A 10848-nucleotide genomic window follows, 5' to 3' on the forward strand; every position below is an offset into this window, starting at 1 on the left:
GGGAAATGGATGGATATTGTAGCGCAGACTTTGTATATTCCAGCGCTGACTTTATATATTGAAGTTTTGACTTTATATATTCAGAAACAAGTTTTGACTTTATATATACCGGCGCTTGACTTTATATATTCAAGTTTTAATTTTATATATTCATGAATGACTTTATATATACAAGTTTTGACTTTATATGGTTAAATTTAGTCATCATTGCATAACTTTTTCTTTATCATAGAAATTTAAAGACTAAATTCAACTTCCATTTCCTACCAAAGATATTTCTGGCGACTAAATAGAACCTACTTATATCCAAATTGAACTATTTGAGCTGTTGCCTGCCTACCTGAATAATGTCACCATCGCGGCTCTTACTTTTTACCATTTCATCTATTTAATCATGGCTAGTGGCGGAAAAATTATAAAATGGAAGGAGGAATACAGTGAGTATGGCTTTACCAAAACAATTATTGATGGTGAATCGAGGATTCATAAAGCTTCAATTGGTGATCTGTTTTTCTGTGTTAACTTACATATTTTTCATACTTCTTCTCAAACCAAAGGGGTACGAGGGTAAAATGAATGGAAGCTGATCAATGTAATTGGTGTACCAGGAAATCATGTGTATTGACAGAAGTTCCCCTTTGTATGGAATGCAAAGTGTGATTAAATGCATTATTTTTAAGCGTTATAGAGCACATGCATCGAAGCTTCTCAGCTGTGCATGTGCTAAGAAAAGGAAACATTTTAAAAAATAACATAACCACGATTGTCAATGTAACCTTTTGTAAGTAGTGCCTGGAGGATTCAGTGTGGAGAGTATTTGGTGGCAGCGTCACAAAGTTGGTTCCTCAAGGCGGCAGTAGCTGTAGAGCTCAGCTCAGAGCAGAAATGAAGGGAATGGGAGGGGAGATGATGACGTGACTCCCCCACCCGTCTTAACTGTCAATCCCCCACAAACACAGTCTCTCGGAATTTGCATAAGCACAGCCCTTCACCTGCAATTTTAACTTGGTTACAAAGTGATCAAAACTCGCTTATATCCTGCATCCTCTCATTAAACTTGTATCCCGCATTACCCGTGGGCATGACAAACACCAGCGGCAGCCTGTCTAATGAACTTAATTTAAACTTTAGGTTTACACCGTGCTTTGTTTCAGTAGAAGCACTCATGAATATGGTTGTATATGTCACTCGCTTCGCCTTCTTATTGTTTTGCTGCCTTCTCAATTATATAATGCATATTTTCTTCAGTGCTTTTGGAGCTCTTCCTAGTTTTCTACGTACTCGCGTTGATAGTCAGTTCGCGTGATTACGTGGGAGGCGTGATGATGTCACACGAAACTCCACACAACTTTCGACTCAACTCCATTACAGTATATGGAGAAAAATAGCTTCCAGTTATGACCGTTCGTAGACTTTCAAAATGAAACCTGCCCAACTTTTTGTATGGAAGCTGTAAGGGAATGAGCCTGCCAAATTTCAGCCTTCCACCCACCGGAAGTTGGAGAATTAGTGATGAGTCAGTGAGTGAGTGAGTGAATGAGTCAGTGAGTGAGTGAGTCAGTGAGGGCTTTGCCTTTATTAGTATAGATTCTATTTTCACTAACCCACTGCGCAGAGACATGCCAGGCGACGTCTTTTCCATCGCCATTTTTTGCCGTACCATTCTGGTCCTCTGAAGGTGCAGATAGTGGGCGCCAGATGGCCGTCTTTTTGAAGCGTATTCGAGCGCTCAAGTATTGACGCCCAGGACCTCCAGATAAGGGCTAATTCTAGTTGAAATGAGGTTGTTGTGAGGTCCAAATGTGGACGTTTGGATTAGATTTACCATAGCATGTTATGCTAATTCTAAAAAATGTTATCTCGACATAAAATTTAAATATATTTAAACTCATTTAAGACATTGTTTTACAGGTCTACTGTTTCAATTCTCTGTACACTGTAGTTCCATTTCAGAAGGTGGCTGTAGTTCCAGAAGGTGGAGGACCTGTTTACTGTACCAGTTTATTTTCCTGTAGCTTCGTTTGACTCACAGCCGATTTGAACTGGAAATGCTTGACACACTGTATGCATACGGTATGCATTTCCAGTCATCATATTCTTATTCAAATAAGAAACAAAATCACAATTCACTCATCACACAATTCTTTCCATTTTTATTAATTCCATCCACCATATTGAATACACAAAAATTTAAAAGTTAATCAGTCATGATCGATGAGAGAGTTGAGATGAGTGTGTCCACTCGACCTCCACATCTTTGTGGTGCATGCTTTAAAATGCTCTGAAGCACACATCCTTATAAAGCCCTCTGTGGCTGCCGGGTCAAATTTCATGACTCCATCTGCACGAGTAGAAAGAAAAGGACAAGTGATTAGAATTATGAAGGTAATCTGCAGTCATACACCAAGTCCCCATATTTGAAAGCAAAACTTGGTTGCCTATGCATCCATCCACCAATACTGGATTATTACAAAACCATGTCTGCAAATGTTAAAGATAGTCACAGCTAGTAGACATTAGGCGGAAATCAAGTTATAAATCAAATTATTACAGGTTGGCAAGGGGTATGTTCTTGCCTTAGCCAACATGAAATATGGGCTTACCTTGTATTGCTCTATAAACCTTTGTGTTCTCCAAAGGTTTCTTGCCCTTTCCCCTTCTTCTTCATATTAAACCTCGCCATCAGGGCATTACTGAAGAGCCTAAAAAAAAAAGACATTTATAAATCAATGTGAGTGATATACATAGGAACAACATCAATGTACTATAAAGGCTTTATGACGTGTGATCAGTGTACCTAGGTTGGCCCCTCTTTTCAGAACAGCTGCTGCTGGTCTATAAGACCACAATGTGTTGTGAATTTATAATTTCACTTAATTTTTATCTAGTATGACATACTCAGACATTGTTTTATGCAAAACAGAAATGAATGTTATAATGGGAGTAAATGGTGCAAAAAATGTCTGCAGGGTAAAAGATGGAACTTTTTCTTCTACAGTATATTATAGTCCTATTATTAGATCCAAGCTTCAAAATTTCATAAAAAACTGAAATGCAAAAAATGTATCAAGGGGCACAAAAGGGTTAAGCAAGAAAAAAGGCAAATGAAAACATGCTGGTCCACACCCAGAATAAAAAAGTTCAAGCAGAGCACCCACCCACCCACAATTCATACTGTATGTAGAAACATACCGGTCAAGGACTTTGTGGACACAATCCTTGGTGTTTTTCCCTCCAATACGTGCAATTTGCAGCACCTGTTGGAATAAATCCATAAAGTTGACTGACACTCCTCAGAGGAACCGAATAGTTTTGCACTGTATTGTATTGTGTTATGCAAGACTCCATTATTTTCAGACTTGTAAAACCTACCAGGGTATCAAAAGCTTATGCATCACAGAGGCGCGTTGCTCCTCTGCCTCAAAATCCACCATAGTCTCCATCCTCAAAATGTACCACGGCTGAAGAGGCAGGTTCTGCTTTTTTGTACTGATCGCGCAGGTCAAACAGCAGGGTTAAGACCTTTTTCTGAAACACTGAAATACATTTGTTGATTACTATGATTACCTTAGAATAGCAAGGCTAGCTAGCTGGTTCAAAATTATTTTTGTAATCAGTTTCAGTTTTTATCAATACAGTAGATAGTGTTGGAGAAAGAAAAAAGTTCAAACAAATGTTATAATATAACATGATTGAAACTACCCTACAATTGATGGTAGAAAAACAAGCCACTGCTATAACTGAAAAGCAGTTTGTGTAGACCGAGAGAACAGTAGACAAAGAGAGAAAGTTGTAGTATTAAGTCTCTCTCTCGCTCATCTCACACTGCCAATAGATCAAATACTTACCATCCGTAGGCAATGGGAATGTCCATTTTAGATCTGTCACTGCATCTGCACCACAGAAAGTTTAAATTTAGACATTACCAAATGATAAACTTTAACAGATTCCGGGCAGGATTAGAAGAGAAATAATCTTAAATAACGTGATTAAAACAATTACAGGTTCATCAGTGCGACTAACTGAATTGCAAAAGTGTTTTGATGAAATTTCGGCCTTTGGACAACTCACCATGCCTCAGTCTGGTCATATGGGGCTGGTAAGATCACTGTGCCGGGATCTTTCATCACATCTGTAGGTATCAGTACGTTGTGACCTGTCATGCCTGTCCAGTTGCCTCGAACCACCGTGCCGTGACCTTGGACCTGTCCGTGTTCTCGAACCACTGTGCGTGATCTGGACCTGTGTCTGTATCCTCTGCTGGACCTACCTCTGGACCTAGTACCATTTAAATTTATTTTAAATCACTTGGACATAATACCATAACACGGAAATAGACTAACACCTACTGGTTGGCGAACAATATAAAGCTGGAGACCAACCAGTAGAAGCCAACCAATACTGTGCCTTATCCTGTTTCTTTACCTGAGCGATAGCCATCCATGGGACAACCTCCTGCTGCATGTCGAGATCCTGAAAACCACAAAGAATGTTCTTACACAAAGATGATAAAATAAAAAAGTGACTGTTTAAAGAGAGATGAGATGAATTCTCACTAGGTGTCGACAGATCTCCACACCGAGGTGCTGTGCTTGCAGTTTGAGGGCCTGAAAAGACAGAATATTCAAAGGTGCAAAATTATTGTTAGGAAACAAAAATGACCTTTAGCTGTGATGGACACTTCAATGGAATCCCATTTTTACCCTTAAGCCCTCTTTTGGTCTCTTTTTCTTTATGCTCAATTCAGAAGCAGAGAGAATTCACCATCTTGAATGGACTTTTAACTTTGTTCAATGGGATGGTTGATGAGAGGGAGAGGTAAGCACTCACAAGGAGTGGACATTTCACTGCCCTGAGAACTGTCCATGCGCTCCACAGACCTGGTATCCTCTTCAGAGGCTGAAACACATGAATCAGTGTGAATGTGTGTATACACAAGACAAGTACCATGCTTCATAAGTATTCATTATTCCCACATGCATTGAGATTCAAGTTGGTACCTTGAATGGACCACAGCTTTTTTGGTGCAGTGGGGTATTTGGGCAGCTTGACACCTATACAGAGGTAATACAGTGAAAATAAGCATATGCATCTCCAAAAATGGAATAACCTTATTAAAAAAAAGTTATTAATCTTGAAACAAATTATAAAGTCATTATAGAAAACCATTACCCCTGATGTTCTCTTCATCTGAATCTGTCAATTCTGCAAAAAATGTTGATACACATTTAAGTCAAAAATTTGAGGCCCAATATGTCAGATTACAAATGTCATCTATCTATACATGCAAGAAACATCTGCCTGTGTGCGTCTGTGTGTGTTTTTCCATGCATAATTCTCAAACCATCCATCTGACTGACCTCAAAATTGATACACATCTTGTTACTTGAGAGTGAGAAACATACCATTTCTTACAAAGCCCTCTGGAGTTCCTTTTTTAGTGCGGTTCCTCGTCAATTTAAAATGGCACCTCATCATCGCTGGTAGTCCTCTGCCTGACTGGTCAGGTTGTAATTATCATATCTACGATGACTGGCTACAATTCAACATTAAAAAATATATATATATATCAACAATATTTTGACTTGGATATATATTTAAATTTCTATTCATCAAAAAACTTGCCTGACGAAAATTTTATTTTGATTAAAGGGAACGTCATCCAGTGATCCTGGGGGTTAATTTTGTCCCTTAGAGCCCTTTCAGTTTTGTGGCGCTCATACTATGTGGCCACCTAACTGTTCTGTTGTTCCTTCCGATCCAATTTTCAGGAACTACACCCTCCTCCTCTTGTTCACCCTCCTTCCAAACAGCCCTTGTATAAGCATGATCTGGAAAGGACAGCATATGCATGTTACTTGTTTGAAGTTAACATTTTAATATAGTTTATACATTGAGTAGACCAGTGGTTCTCAAACTGTTTAATTTCAAAGACTCTCATGACTCTTAATGTACCTCTTACAGTTCCATTGCATTTCATTTGTACAGACCTATAAGCGTCAATTTAGAACCCAATTAAGGAACTTGAGGGTCCCTTGAACCCATTTTGAGAACCACTGTAGCAGACAAAGCAAATCATAGGTGTAATGGCACAGAAAAGGACACAAACCTATTCAACAAATCACCAATTGTCATGTTAGAAGACAGAAATTAATATGCGATGATTCTCATTAGGGAGTGATAAAGACCACTAGTGTCTAAATTAGAGGGTCGGTCCTGGTTAGTGGATAAAGCAAGCGAGGTGAGGTTGAGAGTGTTTGGACATGTGCAGAAGAGGGATGAAGGCTACTTTGGGAGAAGCATGTTGTGGTAAGAGGTGAGAGGAAGGGAGAGAGGTTTATGATTGTGGTGAGAAAGGACAGTCAGGTGGCAATCACAGAGGAAGATGCAGAAAACAAACAGATGGAGACAAGTGATCTGCTGTGATGACCCCGCTGTGATGTAGCTAAAAGAACAAAAAAATTTCAACCTTTAGTGTTCCACACCATGGCGAAGCGGTATGAGGACAGAACCTCCAGTTCCTTGTGGGAGGCAGGCCACCTTCGGAACAGATCCCTTTCACACAGTAGTCCATTTTCATCCTGACCTGACCTTTTCCTATGCACACTATATTCAGAAGTCCAGAGCTACATGGTTGGTGAAATAATGGTGAAGTGTAATGCTGGTGCAGGATTTCACAAGCAAAGGTACCGTCTGCATTTTCTGTCGAACAAAAGCAAATCTGTCGTCTCTCAAGAGAAAACAACAGTCCCTTTCTTTAACAGAAGCAAACACCTCAGGGTGCATTTTGCTTACGTTCACTTCTGAATGTTCCATTTCTGACAAACGCCTGGTGACTTGTTCCAGGGACTTCTCCCTCCTCACATGTTTTTAATTTGTTGCAGGTAGTTTTCGAGAGGAAAACAGGAAATGTCATTCAAGGAACAGTTGAAGTGGCTGGCATCTTCATGGAGATGAACTAGTCCATGTACATTGTATACAGGAAAGGTCTTGCCATACAGGTCAGCACAGCACATGACAAAGTGTTTGATTAGTTCATGGGCATATTGGAGATAGGCCTTGCGAATCCTATCATCTGACTCCAGCATTATTGACATTGCCACTGTCAGGGACAAGAAATGTGTGTATCTTTCAGGGGACAACACAGTTTTCAATACCACAGGTCCTGTGTATAGCAAAACTGCCTTAGTTCAGTTGCTTTCCACCTATCTATTTCATGTAAAGCCCGTGGCTGCCGGGCAAATTCACTCGGCATCTTCCCTCTCAGTGCAGTTAGTTTTTGGGAAATTGCATCCTTTTGCCTCACAGATAAACGACAGATTTTTGGGCCACGTGTCCAGTAAAACAACAAGCCCTAACTACTCCCAAGCAGACCATATGCATATAATCTAGGACAAATGAGCTAACACAAGGAATTCCTGCAGCAATGAAGGGACTGACATCAATTTGGTGGTTCCTGTACTCCACTCTGGAGAAACTGTCATCTGTTAGAAGTGAATTCCTGTTCACTGAAAACTATTCTTCCATCAAAACGAGCACCTCTGATTAAACATCTTTCACAACTCTCATAGGAAGTATGACCCTTAATACATTTTAGATATGCCCTTACTGGCGCATCACAGATCAGAGCATCAATACTGACAGAGTAAGTCTGGCCTTCATAAACTATACCATTGTCTTTGAGATGTTTGTACTCTGTCAAAAAGTCTTCAAGATACTCCTCGATTGGACTTGGCTTCTTCTGTCCACTAAACATAGCTACAATAAATGGACCAAAATGGCCACACTTTGCCAGTATTGGCCAGAATTGGACATTACTACTTTTGAAAAGTGGTATGCCATCAATGTTTACACTGAGGTGCACATCATTACTGTCCATCTGACTTAAATGACGACAGATCCCTTTTCTAAGCCGTAGTACACGTACTGCCCACCACATTTAGGCTCTGTTGTATTAACTTGTGGTGTAGCAAGGAGTGTCCGGCAATCCAAAGGCAATAGGTGACCTTGCTTCCTTAATATGGGCAATAAACCGTTTAAGGCGTCAATTTGTGCTCCAAGGCCCACTGTCTCAGGTCATCTTCAAAGCTGCTGGTCACCTCAGCTTCATCATTTGGTTCCTTTTCTGAGTCAGCAGACCAATAGTCCACATCAGTGCCAACGTCAAAACTATCTGATGTCACAGGGACGCTGTCATTGCTGAAACTATGTGGGGTACCAGGCACATTTTCACTGCTGCAACTACTCAGAGTCCCAGGCACACTGTCACTATTATTTTCAGTGCCCTGGTGTTCATCACTGTCAGAATAACGTAGAAGTAGATCGAGTTCTCTTTTCCGCTTTTAAGCCATCGTCTCATTCTCAGAGCCATCTGTAGATACAGATGTGAGTTTAAGTTTATAGTCTATAGTATGTAGGACTATAGTTGTTAAAAAATTGATTGGCTATTCATTTACAAAACAAAACACTGGCCAATTACCGCAGCCAAGGAAAGATGAATAAGTTCACAATTTCAGAAGACACACCTCACAGCACCTGAGGGATAGGGAAAAAATTCAGAATCACGCCAAATGCTTGGCGTGTTGCCTAAACCAAGCAGAGTGGCGTTCAGTTGGGCTATGGGATATGGCCAATAGAGAGGCAATGCTGGTATAAGACCACAAAGCTAAAACAGCTAACACTTACAAATTCATAAATGAACATACAATTAACTCACCTGGCTGAACGTTCACAATTTCACAAATACCTCACAGCACCTGAGGGATAGGGGAAAAATTGGTTAGACACCTTAAAAAAATTTCATTTTAACTATGGCCAATGTTTCGCTAATGTACAAAGAGGCAATGCAAAATGGCCCAAAAAGCTAAAACAGCTAACACTTTTTTATCTTTCTTCGCAAACAGATCATTACAAAGTCTCAATTAACAAACATAAGAGTAGAAGACGAAACAAAAAATAAGTAACACACAATAGATAGATAGATAGATAGATACTTTATATCCCAAGGGGAAATTCACATAATCCAGCAGCAGTATACTGATACAAAGAAACAATATTAAATTAAATAGTAATAAAATGAAAAAATTAAAATAAAATATCCTAACACAAATAAACAGCTCACACTTACAAATATATGGATAAACATACAATTAACTCAACTGACAGAACGTTCCTTCCGCTTGTTGCAAGACAAACTGAGCAGAGCGAGTGAACAAAGAAAACTTGTGATTCGCGTGCCAAATGCCTTGGGTGTTGCCTCGCCAATCAGAGTGGCGTTTACTGGTTGGGCTATGATGACGTGCTGCCAATCAGAGTGAATCAAAACAGTGAATACAGTAATCTCTCGCTATTTCGCCGCTTCACTCTATCGCAGATTTTAAATGTGAGCATATCTAAATATATATCACGGATTTTCGCTGGTTCATGATTTTCTGGGGCAATGGGTCTTTTAATTTATAGTACATGCTTCCTCAGTTTGTTTGCCCATTTGATTTCATACAAGGGACGCTATTGGCGGATGGGTTAGAAGCTACCCAATCAGAGCATGTACATATTAACTAAAACTCCTCAATGATATAAGATATGCATCCCAGCGTGGTGCTTGTGTTTGCTTGTCTCTGCCTCTATCTCACCCTGACATTCTCTGTGCCTGACGGAGGGGGTGTGAGCAGAGGGGCTGTTTGCCTATTCGATCTGACGCTCCTCTAATAAATGCGCTTTATCGCGTGCTTTTGGCATATTTAAAAGCACAAAAGCACACATATTGATTTTTGATTGTTTGCTTTTCTTGAGCAAGCTCTCTCTCACTCTGAAATTCTCTGCTCCTGATGCAGGCACTCTTTTGAAGAGAGATATATTTGCATTCTTTTAATTGTGAGAAAGAAGATCTGTCTTGTCGAGCACACTTTTGACTAAAGGGTGTTATTTCATGTCTAGAGGGCTCTAATAATGTTAACAGCGTGGGAGAGTTTATAAGGGCTTAAAATATATAAAAATAACCATACAAACATATGGTTTCTACTTGTGATTTTCATCTATCGCGGGTTCTGGAGCATGCGATCGAGGAGGGATTACTTTAAGATTTTCTGCTGTGCTGACCTAATTATCAATGCCATCTCGTATCATCTGCCATTTTAACTATGGCCAATATTTCGCTAATGTAAGCTAACAAAGAGGCAATGCAAAATGGCCACTAAAGCTAAACAGCTAACACTTTTAAACAGATCATAAGTCTGAATTAACAAACATATAGTAGAAGACAAAACAAAAAATAAGTAACACCCTAACACAAATAAACAACTCACACTTACAAATACATGAATAAACATACAATTAACTCACCTGGCCGAAGGCGTTTCTTCCGCTTGTTGCAAGACAAACTGAGCAGAGCCGATCGAATGAACAAAGTGATTCACCGAATGCCTTGGGGCGTTGCCTCTGCCAATCAGAGTGGCGTTGGGATATGATGACGCGCTGCCTCAGCAAATCAGTGGCATTGACTGGATGAAATCATGCCCACCATAATTTTTTTTATTAATTAACTACAATGCTGATATTTGTCATAAATGTAAAAAAATAATAAAAATAAAAAAATGTAAAAAAATTATTACCTTTTTAATGAAAAAACTTAAATTAATTCATTAAATTTCCTGCACCTGTGTTAGACGTCCCCATGACGTCCAAAAAAGTTACGTCCGATGTTTAACGTCTTATCGGCGTCTAAGTGAAGTCATAGATCGACGTCCAAATAGCAGACATAGTTTGCACGCGTCGTGTAGACGCTTTAGAATTGGTCTTGGACCGACGGGCGTAATATAGACATGATCTGCACGTCCATACGACGTCTAA

The 10848-nt window shown here is 39.6% G+C and overlaps 3 long non-coding RNA genes across 3 annotated transcripts; all 3 read right to left on the reverse strand.

The window, feature by feature from the left end:
* Nucleotides 1-2650: 2650 nt before the first annotated feature.
* On the reverse strand, nucleotides 2651-3389 carry LOC120524704. The gene is made up of 3 exons (XR_005632830.1): nucleotides 3373-3389; nucleotides 3193-3257; nucleotides 2651-2702 (listed from the first exon to the last, which is right to left on the reverse strand). It is a non-coding gene; the product is annotated as an uncharacterized LOC120524704 (long non-coding RNA).
* Nucleotides 3390-4427: 1038 nt separating this feature from the next.
* On the reverse strand, nucleotides 4428-4865 carry LOC120524705. The gene is made up of 3 exons (XR_005632831.1): nucleotides 4831-4865; nucleotides 4557-4607; nucleotides 4428-4473 (listed from the first exon to the last, which is right to left on the reverse strand). It is a non-coding gene; the product is annotated as an uncharacterized LOC120524705 (long non-coding RNA).
* A 135-nt stretch (nucleotides 4866-5000) lies between these two features.
* On the reverse strand, nucleotides 5001-5464 carry LOC120524707. Its single transcript, XR_005632832.1, has 3 exons — nucleotides 5406-5464; nucleotides 5173-5205; nucleotides 5001-5054 (listed from the first exon to the last, which is right to left on the reverse strand). It is a non-coding gene; the product is annotated as an uncharacterized LOC120524707 (long non-coding RNA).
* Nucleotides 5465-10848: the final 5384 nt, after the last annotated feature.

Source organism: Polypterus senegalus, chromosome 2 (genome assembly GCF_016835505.1).
Source record: "Polypterus senegalus isolate Bchr_013 chromosome 2, ASM1683550v1, whole genome shotgun sequence".
NCBI classification, from domain to species: domain Eukaryota; kingdom Metazoa; phylum Chordata; class Cladistia; order Polypteriformes; family Polypteridae; genus Polypterus; species Polypterus senegalus.